Genomic DNA, 27,192 nt, shown 5'->3' on the forward strand with positions numbered 1-27,192 from the left:
AATACAACACTATATATATATATATATATATATCACACACACACACACACATACATATATATATATATATATACATATACACACACACACACACACACATACACCATAGTTTTCCCGACGCTGTAACTTTTGCGCAAACCAATCAATATACACATTGATTTATTTTTTTACCCAAAATATGTAGCAGAATACATATTGGCCCAAATTGCCGACCAGCTCACATACTTTTACTGCAGCAGGGCTGATCGGATTAGTTAAAGAACCGATCAGTCTACAGGTCCAGGCCAATGATTTCTTTCACGGAAGATCGCTATAGATCCATTGTGGACCAAAGCAAGTTGTATGCTGGTCAATTCATCGCCGCTAATCCCCATTTGACCCTTGCCAGAGAATGGAAACCTATTACAGTTTCCGAATTGAACACCTTTCTGGGCCTATCCCTCCTCATGGGCATAACTTAAAGTGAGTTGCGATCATATTGGTCTACTGACCCAATTCACCATATGCCCTGTGTTCTCGGCTTCCAGGACGCGATACAAGCAGATCTTGCAGTTCATGTATTTTAATGACAATGAACTTATTGTCCTTGGGGTGATCCGGGATTTAATCGGCTCCACAAAATTCGGCCCCTCATAAACCACTTTAACCAACAGTTTGCAGCCTTGTTTGTTCTCGATCAAGTTGTCTGCGTTGAAGAGTCCCCGATTAAGTTTTCTGGCTGCCTCTCTTTCAAACAGCATTTCCCCAGCCGGATATGGGGTCAAGTTGTATAAGCTCTATGACGGGGCAACAGGCTATACATATAGTTTTATGGTATACAAGGGAAAAGACAGTCACATGGAGCTTCCAACTGCCCAGACTACATAGGGAGCGCTGGCAAGATTGTTTGGGACATGGTGTCACCCTTATTCGGAAAGGGGTACCACTTGTATGTTGACAATTATTACACAAGCGTGCCATTTTTTAGTCACCTTCTTGATTTTGGAATTGGAGCATGTGGCACCATGTGATCTAATCGACGGGGCTTCCCCCAACAGCTTGTAGAGTCCCAACTTAGACGGGGGAGAGAGCCTGCTTGAGATGCAATAATTTGCTTGCAGTGAAGTGGAGCGATACACAGAATATTTTTATTTTGTCCTCCATTCACGCAGATACAATTGCAACGGTCACTGGTGTTGTAGAGAAGCCTCTCTGTGTCCACAAATACAACCTTAATATGGGAGGGGTGGACTTCCAACGACCAGTTGATGGTACTGTACTTATTTGCCTGTAGAGCAGACACTGGTATAAAAAAAAAAAAAAGTGACATTTCCATTGGCTCTGCTGAACGCTCATGTGCTATACAGAGCTTCTGGACGAACTGGATCCTTCTTTAAATTCCAGGTAGAGATCATCATAGCCCTTCTGTTTCCAGATGGTGCAGTGCCACAACTTCCCAATGCAAATGCAGTGACCCGGCTGCATGAGAGGCATTTTCTGGTTGTCCTCTCTGGTAACCATATTCAAGCACCCCAAAGGTTATGTTGTGTCTGTCGGAAACGCAGATATAGGCGTGACACCCACTATTATTGTCCCTTCTGTCCTGACTAACCTGGTTTCTGCATCAGTGAATGTTTCCATTGTTAGCACAAACTAGCGTAGGATACAGCACTGCACAGTTCTAGGGCACACTTTTACAGGGTAACCAAAGATGCCATTGCATTTTGAGAGACCCGAATCTGGAACCTTTACAGTTAGTAAAAGTGTAATAAAAAAGCTATATACATTTTTTAAAAAAAGCCAAAAATGTACACAAAGTTGTCACTAAATTATATATTTTTCACACGGGTATATGAAAAAAATTGCACTCCAAAATACATTTGTTGCTTCTCCCGAGTACGGAGATACCACATGTGCGAGACTTTCTGGGAGCCTAGTCGTGTACAGGACCCCATAAACCAATCACTGCCTTCAGGATTTCTAAGGGTGTACATTTTTGATTTCACGCCTCACTACCCATCACAGTTTCAGAGGCCATGAAATGCCAAGATAGCTTAAAACTCAAACAAATTACCTCAGTTTGGAAAGTAGACACCCTCTATGTGCTGAGAGGCATGTCTACTTTTCAACAATGTATTTTCTTTGACTTCTCCCACTAAACATAATTAGCAGAGGTAACATTGAGTCAAGCAATGGCTAATGTTGACAAAAATTAATTTGCGGACACAGATACCCAAATCTAGACACCACATCCCATTTAGAAATATAATAGAAGAATTGGAGATGGGGTTAACAAATCCCAGGGACTTTAAACGGTGTCAGTAAATCAAAAGTACAAAAATAGTAAAAACGTGACATTTTTATTTGTACAAAATAAAGCAACATAATGAAATAAATATATAAAACCATCCAATGGAAGTAGGTCATGATCAACCAAGAGCTAAAGGCCTGTAACGAAATCGCTCTACATGTTTCGCTCGATGAGCTTCTTCAGGAGCTGTTTACAGGCAATACTGAAAAATCACAAGAAAAACGCAAAGGATGGAATAACAAAATTAGAAAATTCTCAAGTGTAGGTAAATACATACAAGGTATTAGGAACACTAATAGTCAACAACATGAAAAGTATATAAAGATTTCTGAATACACCAAATAGAGTGCAAAATTGGATATCACTCACCCATAGATGGCCCGTCCAGATCCATAACAGAACAAAAAGAAAAAAATAACTGTAGGCAAAACAATATTCTTTGTATTAACCAAAAAAGTTTTTTGCAAAAAAAGTTTTTTCCTCAGCAAGCCCAATCAGGAACCCCAGATCACATCAAATCTATGTTCAATCAAAGATCACAGTAAAGAAGAGCCTAATCTGAAAGAAGGAAAAAAAAAGGTATTTAAAGTAAACGGAAAAGCAGTTTAGATCAACACTCAGTGTTTCTGTTCTTTATTTATTGTGAATACACTCATTTTACTATGAGTGTTGATCCAAACTGCTTTTCCGTTTACTTATATACCTTTTTTCCTTCTGCGTTTTTCAGTATCACCTGTAAACAGCTCCTGAAGAAGCTCATCAAGAGCGAAACGTGTAGAGCGATTTCGTTACAGGCTACGTGATTTTAGCTCTTGGTTGAGCATGACCTACTTCCATTGGATGGTTTTATATATTTATTTCATTAGGTTGCTTTATTTTGTACAATAAAAATGTCATGTTTTTACTATTTTTGTACTTTTGATTTATTGACACCGTTTAAAAGTCCATGGGTTTTGTTAACCCAATCTCCAATTCTTCTACAATGGCTAATATTCTTGTTGTTGCAGGAATAGATGGGGTCTGACTTTACTGTGATAGGATAGGAAAGTTGGTCATCCTAAGAGAGATGTGATGTAAACATTTCAATTAGGGAATCGACCGATATTGTTTTTTCGGTGCCGATACGATACGGATATTTCGACCACCTCTCAGGCCGATATTGTCTGCCGTTATTCTGTACATAAAATAAAATTATATATATTATTTTATTAAAAATAAAAAAATTGTAAATCGGCGTTATTGCTGTCGCAAGGAATGTAAAAATCACTTGTGATAGTAATACACAGTGACAGGTACTCTTTATGGAGGGATCGGTGGGTCTATAAGACCCCTGCACTTAGTATTCTAAAACATTCTTTTTTTCCACACAAATAGAGCTTTCTTTTGGTGTTATTTAATCACCATTGGGGTTTTTTGCTGCGCTATAAAAAAAAAGAAAAAAAAAAAAAAAAGACTGAAATTCTGTAAATAAAAAAAGAATTTCTCGTTTGTTATAAAATTCATAAAATTTGTAATTTTTCTTCATAAATTTTGGCCAAAATTTATACTGCTACATATCTTTGGTAAAAATAAGTACAAATTGGTGTATATTATTTGGTCTTTGTGAAGTCCACAAGCTATGGTATCAATATCTAAAAATTGACCACACCTGAAGTACTGACGGCCTATCTCATTTCTTGAGACCCCCAACATGCCAGAAAAGTACAAATTCCCCCCAAATGACCCCTTTTTGGAAAGAAGACATTCCAAGGTATTTAGAAAAAAGGCATAATGAGTTTTTTGAAGTTGTCATTTTTTTCCTACAATTCTTTGCAAAATCAAGATTTTTTTTTTTTTTTTTTACAAAATTATCATATTAGCAGGTTATTTCTCACACACACAGCATATGCATACCACACATTACACCCCAAAACACATCCTGCTATTGCTCCCGAGTATGGCGATACCACATGTGTGAGACTTTTACACAGCGTGGCCACATACAGAGGCCCAACATGCAGGGAGCACCTTCAGGCATTCTGGAGCATTGAGGCCAATTCTGACATTTCTCTCCTACATGTAAAAATTAGGGTTGTCCCGATACCACTTTGAGACCGAGTACAAGTACCGATACTTCCCCCCCCCCCCCCCCCAAGTACTCGCCGATACCGATACTTTTTTTTATGTCATATGACAGTGGCAGTATTTTTTTTTTTACAGTGATTTTTTTTCTCTTTTATTTAAAAAATAAATAAATAAATAAATAAATATATATATATATATTATACACACACATACACATCGTATTTACAGCACGGAGGGGGGGGGAGACAGCACGGAGAGGGGGGGGGGGGAGACATCACAGAGGGGGGGGGGGGAGACAGCACAGAGGGGGGGGGGGGGGAGACAGCACAGAGGGGGGGGGGGAGACAGCACGGAGAGGGGGGGGGGGACAGCACGGAGAGGGGGGGGGGGAAGACAGCACGGAGAGGGGGGGGGGGGAGACAGCACGGAGAGGGGGGGGGGGAGACAGCACGGAGGGGGGGGGGGGGAGACAGCACGGAGAGGGGGGGGGGGAGACAGCACGGAGAGGGGGGGGGGAGACAGCACGGAGAGGGAGACAGCACGGAGAGGGAGACAGCACGGAGAGGGGGGGGGGGGGGAGACAGCACGGGGGGGGGGGGGGGGGAGACAGCACGGAGAGGGGGGGGGGGAGACAGCACGGAGAGGGGGGGGGGGGAGACAGCACGGAGAGGGAGACAGCACGGAGAGGGGGGGGAGACAGCACGGAGAGGGAGACAGCACGGAGAGGGGGGGGAGACAGCACGGAGAGGGGGGGGGGGACAGCACGGAGAGGGAGACAGCACGGAGAGGGAGACAGCACGGAGAGGGAGACAGCACGGAGAGGGAGACAGCACGGAGAGGGAGACAGCACGGAGAGGGAGACAGCACGGAGAGGGAGACAGCACGGAGAGGGAGACAGCACGGAGAGGGGACAGCACGGAGAGGGGGGGGGACAGCACGGAGGGTGGGGGGGAACAGCACGGAGAGGGGGGGGACAGCACGGAGGGTGGGGGGGAAGACAGCAGTGAGCTTTGAGGGGAGTTACAAGCACCGATCACCGCTGTATAACTAACCAAAACAGCTGAAAGGGGGGCAGATCAGTGCTTGTAACTCCCCTGCCGCACCGATCACCCTGACTGCCCAGGTATCGGGTGAAGCATCGGTACCACTACCAATACTAGTATCGGGACATCCCTAAAAATCATCATATATTTGCTAGAAAATGACATAGAACCCCAAAACATTATATATGCTTTTTAAGCAAAGACCCTAGAGAATTAGGCGGTCATTACAACTTTTTATCTCGCACGGTATTTGCACAGCAATTTTTCGACCGCGTTTAAAAAAAATAAAATAAAAAAGTTTTGTGCTTAAAAAAAAAAAAAAAAAAAAAGAGCAGTAAAGTTAGCCCAATGTTTTTGCATAATATGAAAGATGAAGTTAAGCCGAGTAAATAGATACCCAACACGTCACCCTTCAAAATTGCACACGCTCGTGGAATAGTGCCAAACTTCGCTACTTAAAAATCCCCATAGGCGACGGTTTAATTTTTTTATTGGTTACATGTCTTGAGTTCCAGAGGAGGTCTAGGGCCAAAATAATTGTTCTCGCTCTAATGTTCGCAGAGATACCTCACATGTGTGGTTTGAACACCGTTTTCATATGTTGGCGGGAATTACGTATGCGTTCGCTACTGCATGCGAGCACACGGGGACAGGGGCGCTTTAAAATAAAAAATGGATTGTTAATTTTAGTTTGACACTTTTTTCCCCAAAAACACATTTTTTAATCACTTATATTCCTATTATAAAGGAATGTAAACATCCCTTGTAATAGGAAAATAGCATGACAGGTCCTCTTTACAGTGAGATTTGGGTTTAATAAGACCCCACATATGGGGGAGTTTGGGAGTTAACCACAGGGGGCGCTGTAGGAGTTAGTGTTCCCTTTGTGTGTGTTTACAACTTTAGGGGGGGTGTGGCTGTAGGACTGACGTCATCGATCGAGTCTCCCTTATATAAGGGATCACTCGATCGATACGCCGCCACAGTGAAGCACGGGGAAGCCTGAAGTAAAAAAAATTATCCTGGCTTTGATCGTAGCGGTGAGTCGGTAGAAGCACCGGAGGGTGGCGGGAGGTGTATTGCAGGGTATTGGCAGGGATGGCTGGATCTGTGACTGCAATTGTCACAGATCCAGCCCACAGCACTGCTGCTGCCATTCGATCCCTCCCCCTCTCCTCTCACACTGTACCGATCTTGTTTACAAGTGATCGCTCCGTCATTTGACGGAGCGTTCACGTGGTAATGGGCCACCATCAGCGGCAATTTACCGTGGTCACGGATGATTCCCCCCAGGGGGCGCACGGGAGCAAGATTCTGGGAGGACGTCCCAGGGACGTCCTCCCAGAATAACTCGACCGCGCTGTAGACATATTTTGTCTATAGCGCGGTCTGCATGAGGTTAAGATGCCATTAACCTGGGAAGTGACGTCATGACATCGCTTCTGGGTTACTGGATCCTAGACCGGAACAAAGCATCGGCTTTGTACGGGTCTTCGGCCAGCCGGTTGCTCGGGCCTCCTGGAACAGGAGAGCCCAGGCGAGCAGAAAAAGTGGCGGGAGGGGGATGTCCCCTCCCACTGCTTGTAATAACAGCCAAGCAGCTGCGGAGCTGCATCGGTTGTTATTGCAATAAAGCCGACCATCCGCTCTAAAGAATGGTACCAGTTTGATGCAAGCAGCTGCATGCATCAGAAACAGGGGTCAAGTCCTGGGGAAAAAAGTGTGGGAACTCCCACCCAAGATCCACTCCCCCACCAAAAAAAAAAAAAAATTATACGCTCATATGCATAATTACTAAACCGCATGTTTTTTTTTTTTGGATCTACTGTACCTTAGTAATCCTTTATGTTACTGGCCAGTTTCCTGTATATGGATTCATGGGGTAGTGTGCGGGTATTCCTTCACTTCCTCAATGCCGCAAGGTCTCCTGGGAGCTTTTGTCATTGTTCTTTCTAAATCCTGCGATAACTTGCGGCAGACCTCGAGCTGGGCATCACCGATTAGTGAAGGATTGCCTTGGCTGCTATCGGCTGCTCTAGTCCTGCAAAGGGAACAGAGTTCCTGCTGTGAAAAAAGTGCAGGAACTCCGTTCCCACGCGTTCCCGCAGGACTTGAGCCCTGATCAGAAAGTAATAGAATTCATGCGAGCCTCAAACAACCCAAAGCCTAATGGATATCACTAACCAGCTGAAAGCGTTACACACGTCTCATAAGCTCGTGCACATACAAAAATAGTAAATTATACGCTGCGCTTTGGAATATTACACAATAAATGCGTGCTGAAGAGTAAAACAAATGCATGTAGTGTTAATGTGACATAAGTGTGATATGACCAAAATAAAAACAATAATTATTTCAATTAAAACCATAATAATAAATAAAGTGCTCATCTGCATCCAAGTGCTTTGTAACACAGATATAAGTGTCCGGTGGTATATAGGGAACAATAGTCCCACTTTAACCACTTAAGGACCGGACCAATATGCAGCTAAATGACCCAAGGGGTTTTTACAATTCGGCACTGCGTCGCTTTAACAGACAATTGCGCGGTCGTGCGACGTGGCTCCCAAACAAAATTGGCGTCCTTTTTTCCCCACAAATAGAGCTTTCTTTTGGTGGTATTTGATCACCTCTGCGGTTTTTATTTTTTGCGCTATAAACAAAAATAGAGCGACAATTTTGAAAAAAAATTCAATATTTTTTACTTTTTGCTATAATAAATATCCCCCAAAAACATATCTAAAAAATGTTTTTTCCTCAGTTTAGGCCGATACGTATTCGTTTACCTATTTTTGGTAAAAAAAAAAAAAAAAAAAAAAAAATCGCAATAAGCGTTTATCGATTGGTTTGCGCAAAATTTATAGCGTTTACAAAATAGGGGATAGTTTTATTGCATTTTTATTAATTTTTTTTTTTTTTTTTACTACTAATGGCGGCGATCAGCGATTTTTTTCGTGACTGCGACATTATGGCGGACACTTCGGACAATTTTGACACATTTTTGGGACCACTGTCATTTTCACAGCAAAAAATGCATTTAAATTGCATTGTTTATTGTGAAAATGACAGTTGCAGTTTGGGAGTTAACCACAGGGGGCGCTGTAGGAGTTAGTGTTCCCTTTGTGTGTGTTTACAACTTTAGGGGGGGTGTGGCTGTAGGACTGACGTCATCGATCGAGTCTCCCTTATATAAGGGATCAATCGATCGATACGCCGCCACAGTGAAGCACGGGGAAGCCGTGTTTACATACGGCTCTCCCCGTTCTTCCGCTCCGGGGAGCGATCGCGACGGAGCCGCTATAAACGAATAGCCACGCCGTCGTCCCGGAACGCTCCCCGAGGGGACCCGACCGCCGCAAGTACCGGGGGGGGTCCCGATCGGACCCCCGTCTAGGCAGGCACGTACAGGTACGTTGATGTGCCTGTCCGTGCCATTCTGCCGACGTATATGTACATGAGGCGGTCGGGAAGTGTTTAAATAGCAAAAATGCTATTGTGCAAAAACAAGTCTTTTTATAAAACAATGCTGTGACAGTCCTGTTGAAAAAAAGTGCATATGCATGGTATCCAGTAATAACACTGCTGACATGCTTATAAATCCATGCGTCTGAAAATGATTGACAGGTGCTGCAGATCATGCATTGGTGCTCTCATTCCAGTGACCCCCTAGGTATTAAACGCTCACCTAGGAGCGTGCGACTTAGCGATTATGCTCAGTCAGTACACGGTTGTGAACCACCCCTGGGTTCTATAATGGTAATAGGATCCTGGGCTTCCCACACAGTATCTCGAGAATAAAAAAAGCCTTGATGTGTGAGATCGCTTTAAACGTTTCATTAAACAAACAAAAACCCCCCCAGTGGGGTACTCGCATGTACCAGGTGCATTAGTGCACCACTCTGTGTATGGCATGAAATATTTCAGCGGCTGGTTTTGGAATGGAATGGTGTATGTTTCCTTCTAAGCAGGTAGACTGGCTGTCGTGTCGTTCTGGCCCCTCCCCTACACCTGTTCGATATAGGGTAATCGTATCTTCATCAGGGGGAATTCTGCATTCATCACACTGGTAAAACGCCTTGAAGCAATAACCGGTAATATTAGGTACGTTTGTGCCCGATACTTCAAAAAATAAAAATCGGTCGATCCCCAATTTCAATAACGATGTCAATATTACACATTTGATCTCTGTCAGGTCATATATTGCAATTAACATTTATAGGAATGCCAATTACTTGTAATCACACCGATACCTATATAATGCACATCTGAGAACACTGCAACATTTTTTATTCTCAAACTACAACATTGTAATAAATGCAGAAATTTAGATCAATTCATCTGTCATAAACATTTGAAGTCAGTCAGCTTTTTAGAAAAACAAAGAGTTAAATATTATTCAGCTATAAAATGAAAAAAGGCATGTGGGGAAGGGGTCAGACTGGTTTTTCTTGCTGGTCTGCCATCACCTTGGAAACCTGAGTGTAAACGGAGCAGCAGGGATGTGTATGAGATACAAAGCAGAATATAATCATTCCCCATTTATCTGCCACTCCTGCAAGTCCACAGACCTCCCTGTCTCCAGTAGGCTGGGTGCATGGATTGGAACACAAGCAAAAGCGAGCGCTGGTATTTAAAGACATGTTATCTACATGGAGAGCAGCTAGGGCCTTACATTGTGAGCCAACAAAATGAAAGCAATGGGCCAGGAAAGGAACAAAGATGCCATTTAGGAGCACCATTATATTGTAAAATATGTTGCAAAACAAATGATATACCAAAATGTATTGTTACATACTATTGTCAGTTTCTGTAATGGCCATTACTACAATGAACTCTATGCATATATAAAAAGACCAATCAAATATGTATTCATACATTATCATACAGTGCATATTTAAAAACCGCTTGTAGGGCCTGAATACAACTGTAATCCTCTGTGTAGCAAACCGCACACTGGGAGAGGGAAGGACAGCATTCTACCAGAGTAGGCTGCGAGTATAAAAAGTCTGGCTGCCATTAGCAATACAGTTATCGTGCCAGCGAGAACTGGCTCCGTGCTTGACTGCCCCCCCTCCTACCGAAGCTGTGACAAACATTGTTAGGCAACATAAATGCACATGTTATGGTTCCAGTGGTCATTTTTTATCAATGTACTAAAGGAGAAAGCTGTTGAAAAACAAGAAAAAATAATAATTGCACTTTGGTAACATGAGCATATTACCACGTTACCGCAACATATATAAAAACGCACAGCACTTTGTGGTGCCATTCATGCTGATGGGCTCCCCCATGCATAATTACAGTAATGGGCAACACACCTGTGCTGCAGAGCAGCACAGAAGAGGCACCCAAGAAGAGAAGGTTTTGGGCAGCTCCGCAAATTCACTGCACAGAGCAGGTAAGTATAACATGTTTGTTATTTTTATAGAAAAAATAAAAAAAAAGGAAACCTTACAATCACTTTAGGTCCTTGAAATTATTACAGCATAATAGTATGTCCTTAAAAAAAAATTCACCAAGCCTTAAGGCTCTGTTTACATCTAGGCATTTTTGGGCATTTTTCTGCTCCAAGCCTCAGCCCTAGAAACGCCCAACAAAACAAATCCCATTCATCCTGTTAACATCTGAGTTTTCTGTCACCTAAAGTAAAAACGCCTGTCGCTCAAAAAAGTACATGAGCTTCTTTTTTTGGCAGATTACAGGCATTTTACTGCCTTTTCATTGGTGACCGTTTAACCTTGAATAAACCTGTACAAAATTGCTGCAAAAACGGCTGCAAAATAGCAATGCCTACATGTGAACGGAGCCTTAATCTTACCTGAACTGAAATAAGCGCTTTAAATGCAATCATAAAGACACATAAATGGCAGCATAACACAGCAGGAGGTACAGGACCAGAAAAGCCGGGAGGTTGACAGTGTAAACAACTTTTTCATACCTAGGAGAAGTAACTTTCTCCAAGTTTTTGATCACTCTGCATTGCATTTATTCAGGCCAGCGTCTCCTTGTCCACGCAGTTAACAATACCTCTGTGTGTAGGCACTGACGTGTCACTAAAACTACAACTCATTTATACAGAGCAGGTGCGGCTCTGGAGAGAGAGAACACGGTATCAAATTTAGCTCTTCCCAGGCACACATATCTAACTGTCCCTAAAACAAGAATGCCAAGCCAGGTCTACAACACCCTATTGATGACAACAACGTAGAATCACTGCCTTATGAGGAAGGTTTGACATTTATAGCTGTTTAAAGAAATACGCCTTTAAACTGCCCACATATTATCCCATCTGACTGTAAAAATTCCGTACAATTGTAGAGTTAAAATATTTGAGGATTTGCCTAAACAATCCATACAATTAGTAAAAAAAAAAAAAAAAAATCAGGCTGGTCTCGTAGTACAATCATTCCCAGTGTAGTATGGGAGGATTAAAGCGATAATCTGATCAATTGTTCTGGGTAAACGGATACGTTTTTTATTCAGACACCAGATTATGATGCAAACTACTGTTTGAATTTGCATATACCACTGAGCTGCATGTTTGAAGAATAGTGTGTTCAGTTCTGGAGATCTCATTTATAAACAGATATTGATGAAATAGATTGAGACCTTATCAAGAGATAGACAGGCAACAAAAATAATAAAAGGTCTGTGGGATAGATCATACCAGGAGGGACTTCAGAAACTTACTGGTTCTAAAGCCTAAACATTTTTCACCTTAATTAACCCTTTCTCGTCGCCGCCTCCCGGCCCTTTAAGAACTTGTAGATGCCGGGAGGCGGAAACAGGGATTCAGGTCATGTGACCGTCGTGATTGGCTGTCACAGCTATTGCATGGTTGGAAAGCCCTTTTTTGCAAGTATGCATCAGGAGCTTTCCAGTCCCCATCAGTTACTGTGCTGGAAGTGGGCACACTCTCAGAACAATTTTGTGTTTACATAGGGCAGCATTTATGTGGCCTGCCGGCGGGAAGAGGTTCCGGTAGAAAAAATACTTTAGGTAACAGTATTGCCCACTCACACTTATGTAAGCCCTCACTAAATCCAGAGCCAAGCTAGTCTGTAGTGGCCCTCCTTCCTCTCACAGGCTTTGATGTGGCAGCATGAGCCATTGGTTCCTGCTGCTTTCAGTCAAATTCTGACACTGTCTGGATGGGCGCAGGCAGCACAGCTCAGGATTGAGCCCACAGGTGTGCCACACCAAAAAGAGGAGAAGCAAGGAGCGCTGGAGGAGGACGACCTGAAAGCATAAAGCAGGGAAGTATATTATGTTTATTAACCACTTGCTTACTGGGCACATATACCCCCTTCCTGCCCAGGCGAAATTTCAGCTTTCAGCACTGTCAAGCTTTGAATGACAATTGCGTGGTGGTGCGACGTGGCTCCCAAACAACATTGACGTCCTTTTTTTTCCCACTAATTGAGCTTTCCTTTGGTGGTATTTGATCACCTCTGCGGTTTTTATTTTTTGCAATATAAACAAAAATTGAGCGACAATTGTGAAAAAAAATATTTTTTTACTTTTTGCTATAATAAATAAAATCCAATTAAAAAAAATATATTTTTTTTTTCTCAGTTTAGGCCGATACGTATTCTACATATAAAAAAATAAATAAAAAATTAGCAATAAGCGTATAGTGATTGGTTTGCGCAAAAGTTATAGCGCCCATAAAATAGGGGATAGAATTACTTTTTTTTTTTTACTAGTAATGGCGGCGATCTGCGATTTTTTGTCACGACTGTAATATTACGGCGGACACATCGGACACTTTTGACACGTTTTTGGGACCATTCACATTTATACAGGGAACAGTGCTATAAATATGCACTTATTACTGTATAAATGTGACTGGCAGGGAAGGGGTTAACACTAGGGGGTGAGGAAGGGATTAATCTGTGCCCTGCATAGTGTTTCTAACTGTGGGGGGAGGGGAGTGACTGGGGGAGGTGACCGATTGTTATCCCTATATACAAGGGACACACCATCGGTCTCCGCTCCCTGACAGGACGTGGATCTCTGTGTTTACACACAGAGATCCACGTCCCTGTCTCTGTGACTGCCGATCGCGGGTGCCTGGCGGACATCGCGGCCACCAGGCACGCGCATCGGCACCTGAGTGACACGGCGGGCGAGCGCGCGCCCCCCAGTGGCTAGAGGCCGTATATAGATGGCTTCCCGGCAATTAAGATCCACATTGCGGCCGTAAAAAGTCGTCGGGCCAGCGGGAAGTGGTTAAAAAAAATTGACTTGATCACTTTAATATGTACAGTCCTCAGGAAAGAAGGGACATGGGAGATGTGACTGAAATGGGTAAATACATTAAAGTAGAAGTCCATGCAAAAAACTAAACTCCCTGCATCTATAGACACCACGGATCTAACACTAACCTCTCTATCCCTGTAAAGAAAAAACGAGTATACATACATTTTTGAAAGCCGATCTGACCCGCACCGACCGGATCCCACGCTGAGCTGTCAGCCACGGCTTCACTGTAGAGGCAGGTGCAGAGGAGACAGACAACAACGGAAGCCCCATAGTAACTTTATGGGTGATGTCACTTCCCATTCATTTCACAGCTGTTGTCGGCCGTGTCCTCTGCAGAGCTTTCGCCGCTGGAGATCTGGTCCAAGCGGATCAGATTGGGTTCCAAAAGGTTTGTATACTCATGTTTCTTTACAGGGATAGAGAGGTTAGTGTTAAATCAGTAGTGTCTATAGATGCAGGGATTTTCGTTTTTGCATGGACTTCCAATTTTAAGGATGTAAATAAGGTTCAGGATGGTAGTAGTACATTCAATAATAAGCAGAGATCAAGCACACAGAGACAATCTCAAATGAGCAAATTTCAAAACTAACTTTAAAAAAATATTATTTTACTAAGAGTAGTTGTTGTCTGGAAAAGACGTCTACAGATTCTGTAAATTCGTACCCTGGTACTTGACTTAGTTATTTAACTCAAAAATTAAGTGGCTTCAAACAAGCATGGGACAAACATAGATCTATACTCAGATAAAAAGATTAAAAATAAATGGGGCACATGCGATAAACCACTTAGCAGTAGCTTGCAGAGAAGTCCAAGGGAAGAGACAGCTGGATGCTGTGGCTGTTTGCATATGGAAAGAGGAGGGAATGAAACCCCTTACCTTCAGTGTGAGATATCCGCTCCATCAGAGGGAATGATTTGTTTCCTTTCCTCCCTGTTGTTGCTCATGCATTAACGCAGGAAAGAATTCCCTGAGCTCCACATCCTGCTGCTGTACTCCCAATATTTACTCTCCCAGATCTCCACCCTCCCCCTCATTGAACACAAACTATTTCTCTAAGCCTGTCTGACTGAACCAGCTTATTACTATTGCTGGCTTCCACGCAGCTATCCCTCCCTCTATTAACATATTTATTTACTCAACTCAAGATACTGCAGGCTGTCCATTCCATAATGTAGGTAACAATTCTCCCTATTCATTTAAACACACCTCCAACCCTACCCCCCCCCCCCCCTCCTTCTTCTTGTGCATTATACTTTTCACCAAGTAGTAGGCAGGGTAAGTAATTGACATTACTTTGCTAAACAACTACATGAACTTCTGACACCCATCTACTGTATGTTGCACCCATGGATCAGTGTTATAAAATTATTTCATTATTGAATCAGCTTATGCGTGTTAAAATGTTATCAGTTTGCAAACTATTGCTTTTTGAACTGATACTGGCACAACAATATAACCATTACAAAATACCAAAACAACTAATCGATTATGAAAATAGTTGTCAACTATTTTCATAATTGATTAAATCGGTCAGCCAATTAGTTGGCCTGCATACAGAATGCATTATTTGTTTACCCATCAGGAAATACAGTGCAACATCCATACATCTCAGTACACCATCCATACATGTCAATGAACGCCTGAGAACTTGAGAATATGTGAGGAGCAACGCTTTAAAGTTGATCCAGGGAACAAAGTTGATCCGGGCAAAATTTGATTGCCTCTCGGGGGATCAGGAAGGAATTGTTTCCCCGACAAGAGGAGCCAAAAGCATGTGGGGGAACCCCAGATGAGGAGAATCAGGGCTGCTTTGTGCAAAACCATTACAGTAGGGTAGGTAAGTATAACATGTTTGTTGTTTAAAGTGATTTTTTTTTTTTTTTTTAAAAGACTGCGTGCAGGGGCGTTCAGCGTCTGAATCCAGAGAAGGTGGAGGCCGATAGGCTGGAGATGATAGAAGGCAATACCATTACATTTAATCTTGTCTGCCTTTTAGACTCTGTGTTTACAAGTTTAAAACATTTTTTTTGCTAGAAAATTACTTGGAACCCCCAAACACTATATATTTTTTTTTTTCTAACACCATAGAGAATAAAATGGCGGCCATTGCAATACTTTTTGTCACACCGTATTTGCGCAGCGGTCTTTTTTTGGTAAAATTTCACTTTTTTAAATAAAAAAAATAAGGACAACAGTAAAGTTAGCCCAATTTTTTTTTATATTGTGAAAGATAATGTTATGCCGAGTAAAATTATATCCAACATGTCATGCTACAAAATTGCGCCCGCTCGTTGAATGGCGTCAAACTTTTACCCTTAAAAATCTCCATAGGCGACGTTTAAAAAAATTCTACAGGTTGCATCTTTTGAGTTACAGAGGAGGTCTAAGGCTAGAATTATTGCTCTCGCTCCAACGATCCCAGCAATTTATTATTATTATACAGGATTTATATAGCGCCAACAGTTTACGCAGCGCTTTACAACATCAGGGAAGACATTATAGTTACAATACAATTTAATACAGGAATGATCAGAGGGCCCTGCTCGTTAGAGCTCACAATCTAGAAATACCTCACTTGTGCGGTTTGAACACAGTTTTCATATGCGGGCGCTACTCACGTATGCGTTTGCTTCTGCGCGCAAGCTCGTCGGGACAGGCCACTTTAAAATATTATATATATATATATATATATATATATATATATATATATATATATATATATATATATATATATATATATATATATATATATATATATATATATATATATATATATATATATATATATATATAATGTTTTGTTTTCTTATTTATTTTGCTTGATTTTTTATTTTATTTTTTAAGTGTAAAAATAAATATAAAGGGTCATTTTTATTCCTATTACAAGGAATGTAAACATCCCTTGTAATGGAAAAAAAGCATGACAGGTCCTCTTAAATATGAGATCTGGGGTTAAAAAGACCTCAGATCTCGTGTTTACACTAAAATAAAATAAAAAATACAACAAAAAAATTTGCCTTTTAGACGCATGGGCGGAAGTGACATTTTGACGTCGCTTCCACCCTGCTATGCTATGGAGACGGACCATGGCAAGCAGCGAGAAGCACCCGATAGTCTCCGCCGCTACCGACGGCTCCGGTAAGCCGCGGAGGGCGTGGGAGGCCCCTCCGCCACCGGAGACCACCATTATCGTTTACAGGACCAGCCACGGAAAAGATGGATCTCTCGGTTGTGGCAGCACCTGCTGCCGTTACTGAGATATTCATCTTTAAAGTGCAGTGAGCCGGTCCTTAAAGGGGTTGTAAAGGTAAAAAAAAAAAAAAAAAAAAAAACATAGCTTCCTTTACCTTAGTGCAGTCCTCCTTCACTTACCTCATCCTTGCGTTTTGTTTTTAAATGTCCTTATTTCTTCTGAGAAATCCTCACTTCCTGTTCTTCTGTCTGTAACTACACACTGTAATGCAAGGCTTTCTCCCTGGTGTGGAGAAAGCCTCTTGAGGGGGCGAGCAGGTGTGTAAGGATGCCCACTAACACACAGCTCCTTTCTCTATCTGCAAAGTAGAGAGCGTCCTGACACTCGTGCTCGCTCCTTCCCCCCCTCAAGAGGCTTTCTCCACACCAGGGAGAAAGCCTTGCATTACTGTGTGTAGTTACAGACAGAAGAACAGGAAGTGAGGATTTCTCAGAAGAAATAAGGAAATTTTAAAGCAAAATCGAAGGATGGGCATTGGGCAAGTGATGTATGTATGTATGTGATTACTTTCACCGTTTCACAGTCTGAGTCTGATATTTACCAGATTCAACCTCTGATAGTATATACAGCATATCTCTTCTGTTATTCTCAGAGTGGATTAGAGATTTTGCTCCCTAATATATATTTACCACTGCATATAGATATTTAAGAATACATTTTTTTTTTTTTAACCGGCAGGTCGGCTCTGCTGGGCGAGATCACGTAGCTATAAGTCATCTCGCCAAGCAGCCAATAGGGGCGCATGCGCGACCCGACGCACGTGCCTGGTAGGTGCAATCACCGCCGGGCACCCGCGATCGCTCGTTACAGAGCGAGAACCGGGAGCTGTGTGTGTAAACACACAGCTCCCGGTCCTGTCAGGGGGAGAAATGCCTGATTGTCTGTTCATACAATGTATGAACAGCGATCAGTCATTTCCCCAAGTCAGTCCACCCCCCCCCTTCAGTTAGAACACACCCAGGGAACATACTTAACCCCTTCCTCGCCCCCTAGTGTTAACCTCTTCCCTGCCAGTGGCATTTTTATAGTAATCAATGCATTTTTATAGCACTGATCGCTATAAAAATGCCAATGGTCCCAAAAATGTGTCAAGTGTCCGAAGTATCCGCCATAATGTCGCAATACCGATAAAAATTGCTGATCGCCGCCATTACAAGTAAAAAAAAAAAAAATGCCATAAACCTATCCCCTATTTTGTAAACTTTTGTGCAAACCAATCAATAAACGCTTATTGCGATTTTTTTTTTACGAAAAATATGTAGAAGAATACGTATCGGCCTAAACTGAGGAAAACAATTATAGCAAAAAGTTAAAAATATTCTTTTCAAAATTGTCGCTCTATTTTTGTTTATAGCGCAAAAACTAAAAACCGCAGAGGTGATCAAACACCACCAAAATAAAAGCTCTATTCGTGGAAAAAAAGGACGCCAATTTTGTTTGGGAGCCACGTCGCACGACCACGCAATTGTCAGTTAAAGCGACGCAGTGCCGAACCGCAAAAAGTGGCCTGGTCTTTGACCAGCAATATGGTCCGGGGCTTAAGTGGTTAATCGAAACAATAATTGGCCAACTAATCGATTATGAAAATAATAATTAGTTGCAGCCCTACTTGCATTATTGCATATCTTAGTAAATTGAACCTACAGACAGTTATAAATAACAGTGTTTTCTATCATTTCTATACTGAATGGATTTAACAGGATTCTACCTTTTGCAAAAATAATAATAAAACGCACCTATATTGCAAAAATGTACATTTTTATTTTTTTTGCATTTCAGTTTGCAGACTCTTGCACGGAGGTGAGGAACCATCAATGGACTACTAGTGCAGTGACATTACTACACTCAATTGGAAGCCACAACCCCCCTGCTGCGAAGGAAGATGTGACTTGTAGTTTCATTTACACATTTTGTGAATTAAAGTATAACTATAAAGGCAAAAAAAAACTTACTTTGGAGGGGAGAGGGATTAGAACACCTGTCAGTTTTTATTGCTGTCTGTATCCCCATTAAGGAGATTCACCTTCCCTATTTACCATTAAAAGAAAAGAAAATCCCACATTTTGGGCTGTCCCCAAAAGACTAACAGGGGGGAAATCTTCCAATGGGGACACTAGATCTGGTGACTTGGAGGGGGGGGGGGGGGGAAATCACACAATAGATTCCCTTAATTTGCAGGTATTTCCTCTCCTCTCACAAAATCTCCCCAATGGACAAAAATCAACCTCACAGGGGTCACAACCCTCCCTCGCTCTATCCAAAATGAAAAGAATAAAAAAAAAAGCTTTGCATATAGTTCTACTTTCAAACCGGTCAGGAACTGAGAGAGAAGAAACCCCCCTCCCCTCCAAAAATCTGTAAGAGGTCAAGGGGAATTGGGGGTGGGAGATGTGCACACTAGGGCTGAAACAAACGATTATTTTCATAATCCATTAGTTGGCAGATTGTTTTGATTAATGGGACAAAAACCTAAAAGAATGTTTGGTGTATAATTTAGTGAATATGTCAAATTATGCCGCACTGATGGGCACTGCTGAGGCTGTACTATTATCAGTGTGCTGATGATCAGTGTACCTATACATGTCTCCCCTGCGAGGAGATGCGCCGATTGGCTCTCCTCGCCACACACTGTCAGTCAGTGTGAGCCGATAAATGTCACTTCCTTGTGTACATGTGACTGGCTGTGATTGGACACAGGTAATCACTTGTGTAAAGAACCGGAGATCGGGGTTGCGCCATGTCCTAGGAACACAATGCCATCATACGATGTCAACCCAGAACGAGAGTGCATCCTGCCTGCAGTAATTTTACTATAGGGACACAGGGAAGTGGTTAAAAAAACAAAAACGATAAAAAAAAAAAAAAAATAATTAAAAAGGATTTTTGTACTCACCGTAAAATCCTTTTCTCTGAAGTCCATGGACAGACACAGCTTCCATATATTCTTGTAGGGTTTTGTTCCATCTATCAGGAGAGGACTAGGCAGACATGTTAATGGTTAAAACATGTAACCTTTAGCAAAGCTGGGCGGTCCCTCTGCTCAAACCCCCCCCCCCCCCCCGCCCTCACTGCAGTGAGCAGCTCAGTTCGGCAAAAAGCAGTACAAACCTAAAAAGGAGGGGTGGGTGCTGTGTCCGTCCATGGACTTTAGAGAAAAGGATTTTACAGTGAGTACAAAAATCCTATTTTCTCTTTTGTCCATGGACGGACACAGCTTCAATATATTCTTGACTGTAGGGACGTCCCCAAGCAGTGTCAGAAAAAACGAGGGGTGGGAACAGCAATCAAAAGTCAAACTTCACCCCAACACACTAGTGCTCCTCAACGGAGGAGTTGCAACCTGGTTGAATGTGCCGTGACAGGAAAGGGAGGCGCCCGCCCTTTAAGGGTGTAAGCCGGAATCACAATCCATTTGATCCACCGGGAAATGGTGGCCAACGAGACAGCCAGGCCTTTCTTTGGAGCAGACACTCATACAAACAGTGAGTCTGACTTCCGAAAACGGAGCTGCAGCAGACAGATACATTCCCTAGACGTAGTACGCGCTCTACGAGTGTAACGCAGCCTCCTTGGGAAGCGACGGCCGAGGACACAAAGATGGAAGTACAATGTCCTCATTTAGATGAAAAGCCAAAATCACCTTCGGAAGAAACGCTGCGGGCGCAGCACCACTTTATCCCTATGGAGTACCAAGTAGGGGGACTTGCAAGACAAGGCCGCCAACTCAGAAACCCTCCTGACATATTTATTGGCCACTAGAAAGGCAACTTTTTGGGAGAGCGTCAGGAGAGGAATCTCTCGGATGTTCTCAAAGGGGGCTGCCTGAAGCGCAGAGAGCACTAGATTCAAATCCCACGGAGGTACTGGTGGTCTAACTGAAGAAGCTACATGTCAAACCCCTTGAACAAAAGAGTCGCCAAGGGTCGTTGAAAGAAAACGGCCAAGGCTGAAATATGCCCCTTAATGGTGCCCAAGGCAAGTTTCTGATCCACGCCACAAAAACAACAGGATCCTAGAAACTGAATATGTACGTGGATGCCACCCCATCTCTTCACATAGAGATACAAGCCTTCCACGTGCGATGGTAAATCTTCTGAGAAGACTTCTGTGCCCTGAGCATGGTAGAAATTACAGAATCTGAAAGGCCTCGGTCCTTCAGCACCTGGCTTTCAACAGCCACGCCATTAAAGCCAGCGACCGTAAAGCAGGATGAAGAATGGGACCTTGTGACAGAAGGTCTTCTCGCATCGGCAGACGCCAGGGAGCATCCGCCACTAGTCTTACCAGGTTGGCATACCAGGGACGCCGAGGCCAATCTGGGGCAATTAGGGACAATTAGGATCATCGAGATCCACTCGGCCTCCGCTCTGAAGCAGACGAGGAAGCAGTTTCAGTGGGGGAAAGGCATAAATCAGACGATACTGTCCCCACCGGGCTAGCAACGCATCCGTCCAAGAACGTTTTGACCAGGCCACGAATCTTAACGCCTTTCAATTGAGTCGAGAAGCCAGGAGATTCCCAGTCTTGCGTGCACTATTTCAGGCAAAGGAGGCAAAACACATCTGGGTGTAACGACCATTCTCCTTGGTCCAGCATCAGGCGACTGAGGTTTGCTTGCCAATTTTCTATGCCTGGATAGAATACGGCCGATAGAGCCGGAACGCTCCTTTCTGCCCACCGCAAGATGTGAGCGTGCTCTGAAGCTGCCGTCGTGCTTCTTGTCCCTCCTTGATGGTTGACATACGCCACTGCCGTGGCATTGTCTGACTGGATCCTGATCGGACGCCCCTGTAGCCTCTGTGACCATGTGGTGAGACACAGCCTGATCGCCCGGTGTTTCAGTACATTGATCGGCAGACGAGATGCAGGCGAGATTCTTCCCGTGTCCAGCGACCCTGCGTAGACTGAACACCCCAAACTCCCCCTCCCAACCGGTCAGGCTGGCGTCCGTCGTGATCACTGTGAAAGGGGAGGAACGTCTTTCCGGACTGAAGAGCCGGAGATCTCAACCATCAAACCAGGGAAGCCCTGACCTGTTGGCTCACCTGGATTTGACAATCCGGGGACAATAGGGATCTGTCCCATTTGATCAGAATCTCCCTCTGCAAAGTTTGAGTGTCGAATTGAGCATATGATACCGCCTCGAAAGAGGCTACCATTAGACCCAAGACTTGCATGCAAAAGCCGAGCAACGACCATCTGCGGGATGCCAACAGCTGCACCGCCGTCTGAAGAATCTGCAATTTTTCTAAAGGGAGAAAATCCCTCGCCTTTGAGTCTAGAATCAAACCCAGGTATTCTAAGTGCTGAGACGGTACTTGCACCGACTTCTGGAAGTTCAGCACCCAGCCAAATTCTCGGAGGGTCTGACTGGCAATCGCCACCTCAAATGGCGGTATTTGAAGTACCAAGAGGACCATATTCAAGTCCCACGGAGGTAGTGGAGGACGCAGTGGAGGGGCCACATTTCTAACCCCTTGCACAAACATACTCCCCAGGGAGTGAGCCGCCAAGGGTCGTTGAAAGAAGACAGCCAAGGCTGAAATCTGCCCCTTAATTGTACTAAAGGCAAGTTTTTGGTCCACCCCACGCTGTAGAAACAGCAGGATCCTGGAAACCGAATATGCACGCGGACACCACTTCATCTCCTCACACATAGAGATGTAGGCCTTCCACGTGCGATGGTAAATCTTCCAAGAGGACGACTGCCGTGCCCTCAGCATGGTAGATATCACCGAGTCCGACAGGCCACAGTCCCGTAGTACCTGGCTTTCAACAACAATGCCGTTAAAGCCAGGATGAAGTATGGGACCTTGCGACAGAAGGTCCTCTCGCATCGGCAGACGCCAAGGTACCAGGGCCGCTGAGGCCAATCTGGAGCAATGAGGATCATTGAATTCCCTTCGGCCTCCACTCTGCGAAGGAGATGGGGGAAGAAGCTTTAAAAGGGGAAAGACATAAATTAGCCGATACCGACCCCTCAGGCCACCAACGCGTCTGTCCATGGGTCTTTTGACCTGGCCACAAATCTCACTACCTTCCGATTGAGTCGCGAGGCCATGAGGTCCACATCTGGTGTGCCCCATCTCAGGCACAGGAGTTGAAACACCTCCGGGTGTAGCGACCATTCTCCTTGATCTAGCGTCTGGCGACTTGGGTAGTCTGCTTGCAAGTTTTCTAATGTATAATGGAATGTATACGGCCGATAGAGCCGACACGCTCCGTTCCGCCCACCTCAGAATGTGAGCGACCTCCAACGCTGCATCCAAGCTTCTTGTCCCTCCCTGATGATTGACATACGCCACCGCCGTGGCATTGTCCGACTGGACGCCCTTGTAGCCTTTGAGACCTGGCAGAGGCACAGCCTGATCACCCGAAGTTCCAGAGCATTGATCGGCAGGCAGAATTCTTCCCGAGTCCAGCGACCCTGGGCCGACTGAACCCCCCAGACCCCCCCCCCCCCCCCATGGGTAATGCTGGCGTCCGTGGTGATCACCGTCCAGTGAAAAGGAAGGAACGACTTCCCGGACCGAAGAGTCTGGGATGTCAGCCACCAAACCAGGGAGGCCTTGACCTGGTGGCTCACCCGGATTTGACAATCCAGGGACAATGGGCATTTGTCCAACTTGACAGAATTTCCCTCTGTAACACTCGAGCATAAAGGACCGCCTCGAAGGAGGCTTCCGAGAGACCCAGGACTTGCATGCAAAAGCGGATCGACGACTATCTCTGACGCCAAAAGCTGCACCGCAACCCAGAGAGAGAGAGAAAAAAAAAAATCAGCTGGGAACAAAGCTCATACAGGTACAATTGTGCAGTGTTTTTTTTATTTTTTTTTATTTTTTACAGAACACAGGCACAATAATTATAATGGTGCAGAGAGGATGGGAGTATTTAATAGCTGAAATGAGAGCAGGGGGGGGGGGGCAGGAACTGGTAGAACAGAGACAGGCAGAGAGGGGAGGGGGAGAAAAACACAGGAGACAGATGGCAGGCTGCGGATGACGGAATCACGCAAACTGACCACGTCAGGGCTCAGAAGCCATAATTATCATGGTCTGTTTGCAGAGGGGAGGGTATAGCCAGGCAGGATCAGCCAGGTATTTCAGGTGATACGGGAGTCCAAATGACACAGCACAAGCACTGTGCGGTATAACGTGCTTTAACCACTTAAAGTGTTAAAGGAAAAAAAATGTTTTATTTAAAATAAACATGCCATACTTACCTCCACTGTGCAGTTCGTTTTGCACAGAATGGCCCCGATCCACATCTTCTGGGGTCCCTCGGCGGCTGTCTCTGGTCCTCCCCGCAATAACTCACTACAGTCATGCGAGAGCTTGCATGGTGGTCAGTAACTGCGGGCGCGCTCCCGTGATACAGCGAGCGGCCATAGCCGCTCGCTGTATCACTCGGCCCCGCCCCTCTGCGCGCCGCGTCACTGGATGTGATTGACAGCAGCGCCAGCCAAAGGCTGCGCTGCTCTTAATCCATCTGCTCAAGCCAATCAGCGGCCAGGCTGAGTGGGCGAAGAGGATCGCGGGACTTTCGAGGAGTCAGGTAAGTATAACAGGGGCTCGGGGGGGGGGGGGGGGGCTGGCAGCATAGGATGTTTTTTCACCTTAATGCATAGATTGCGTTAAGGTGAAAAAAACAATTTCTTTACAACTCCTTTAAGGACCGGGCCTATATTTCCAGTGTTTACAAGTTAAAATCATTTGGGTTTTTTTCGCTAGAAAATTACTTAGAACCCTAAACATTGTTTTTTTTTTTCCCTTAAACCCTAGAGGATACAAAGGCGGTCGTTAAAATACTTCCTGTCACACCATATTTGTGCAGTGGTCTTACACTTTTTTAAATAAAAAAAATAAAACATTAAAGTAAGCCCAATTTTTATTATATTGTGAAAGATAATGTTACGCAGAGTAAATTGATAGCCAACATGTCACGCTTCAAAATTGCGCCCACTTGTGGAATGGCGACAAACGTTTACCCTTGAAATCTACATAGGTGTTTAAAAATTTCTACAGGTTACCAGTTTTGAATTTCAAAGGGCTAGGGATAGAATTATAACTCTCGCTCCAACGATCGCACATACATGTGTGGTTTAAACACAGTTTTCATATGCTGGCACTACTCACATATGCATTCGCTTTTGCGCGCGTGCTCGTCGAGACGGGGTGCTTTAAATTTATTTAATTTTTTTTTTTTTATTTAACTTTTTATATTTGTTATTTTGACACGGTCCTTTGAAAAAAAAAAAAAAAGTTGTGTCACTTTTATTCCTATTACATGGAATCTGAACATCCCTTGTAATAGAAAAAAAAAAACCATGGCAGGTATGAGATCTGGGGTCAAAGAGACCTCAAATCTCAAATTTACACTAAAATGCAATAAGAAAAAAATAAATAAATCAAATCCGCCGCAGAGACCCCTTTTATCTAAAAGGGGACCGCCCGCTGAGGAGGATACCAGGGTATCGGCAGCCATCTGCTGCCATAACAACAGTATTCCTCTTCAAACATCTGACGTACAACGACGGCGGGCAGTCCATAAGGCCCCTTTCACACGGAATGCTGTTTTGCAGCAGTTAAAAGCATGTAAAATGTTTTATTGAAATTCAAGGCTCCAGGCACTGCAATTAGCTGCATTTGTTCATTGCTATTACATGCGTTTACGTGCGGCCGCGTTTAGCTGCGGTAGTCATTCCCATAGCAACCCTTTTTATTTTTTTGATTATGATGTGCTTACTGTTTTTTTTTTTTCCCTCACGCTGCTATCCACAGTTAACAAAAAATACTGCGATTACCTGCGGTTATGTGCATATAGCTGCGCTACATCGCACCTGGATGCATTCAATTCTATTTTTTCTATTCGCACCAAACCGCATGTAACGAAATCACAGGTAAACCATGTGTGTGAATGGGGCCATAGGAAAGCATTGTGTGCTTTTAGCTGCGGTAGAAAAATAGAAAATATGCAGTTAAAAGCACCATTCTATCCATCCGTGTGAAAGGGGCCCAAGAGCCAGTTTACACTGGGGCGACCTGCGATCCGACTTCAGGTCTCCCCAAGTCGCCCTGTCAAGAAAAGCAATGGAAGTGAATGGGAGCCATCTTAATACACACTACTGAAGTCGCTCCGACTTCAGAAAAGGTTCCTGTACTACTTTAATCAGACTTCTAGGCAACTTGTACCCATTGATTTCAATGCAAGTCGTCTCCAAGTCTGATCCCTGTACATAGTGAGGCAACATAGAGGCAACTTTGCAGGAAGCAGAGAGGAATTTACCCAGGCAGCCCCCACCTTCCTAGACACCGATTACTTTCAGTTTAGACGATGCCTCTGTATTCCTCTATACACCATGTCTACCAGAGTCAGGGAAGGGAATAGAAGAGGCTGTGGATAATGAGTCCCTTATAAGGTTCATCAAGGAGAGACCATGTCTGTATGACAAGACAGACAGACATTACAAGGACCAACTGAAGAGGGACAGTGCCTGGCTGGATATCTGTCGCCTGTCCTTTGAGGATTTTGATGTTTTGTCCCAGACCGACCGCACTGCCAAATGTAAGTTTAACCTTTATTAAATTTCGGTTTTCCTTGACTAGGCATGATGGATGTAGTTCCATATAGGCCACTTGTTTTCACAGAGAATGGGTGCATGAACTCCCCCTCGTCTACATCCCTACCTAGCTCTGAGCACCATGCCTTGTTTCCAACCCCTACTCACCTCCAAAGACTACCCCTTCTGGCCATTTGTGGTACCAACAGTTTTGTATAGAACTTTTTACCAAGACAAGCAGTATAATAGATACCTTGCAGACAGCAACAATAGAACACACCAGCAACAGTAGATCCCCTGCCAGCAATAGTAGATCCCTGCCAGGAACAATAGATCCCTGACAAAAGTAGATCCCTATACAACAACAGTAGATCCCTAACAGGAACACTAGCTCACATGACAATAGATCATTGACACCAGTATATCCCTACAAGGATCAATAGATCCCCTTTCAACATCAGTAGATCCCCGACAGGAACAACAGATCCCCCGACAACAGTAGATCTCTGGCAACAACAAGAGATCCCCTTAGAACAACAGTAGATCCCTAACAGGAACACTAGTTCCCCTGACAACAACAGTAGATCTCCGACAGGAACAATATATCCCTTACAACAGTAGATCCCTAACAGGAACAATAGTTCCTGTGACAACAATAGATCCCTGACAGGAACAATAGTTCCCGTGACAACAATAGATCCCTCACAACAGTAG

General features: G+C 43.9%; 1 protein-coding gene across 6 annotated transcripts in view; it reads right to left on the reverse strand.

The window, feature by feature from the left end:
• SGSM3 (small G protein signaling modulator 3) overlaps window positions 1-27,192 on the reverse strand; it is a 439,637-nt gene that overhangs the window by 406,378 nt on the left and 6,067 nt on the right. The window contains exon 1 of one of the 6 annotated variants that reach the window (XM_040359569.1): window positions 14,540-14,700. The exons of 4 other annotated variants lie outside the window; for them this stretch is intronic. The gene's annotated coding sequence lies outside the window, so the exon portion shown is untranslated. Of the gene's footprint in view, window positions 1-11,335; window positions 11,450-14,539; window positions 14,701-27,192 lie in introns of those variants that run through there. One more of the 6 variants, XM_040359571.1, reaches the window with a different exon arrangement.

The sequence above is a fragment of the Rana temporaria genome, chromosome 7 (genome assembly GCF_905171775.1).
Source record: "Rana temporaria chromosome 7, aRanTem1.1, whole genome shotgun sequence".
Lineage (NCBI taxonomy): Eukaryota > Metazoa > Chordata > Amphibia > Anura > Ranidae > Rana > Rana temporaria.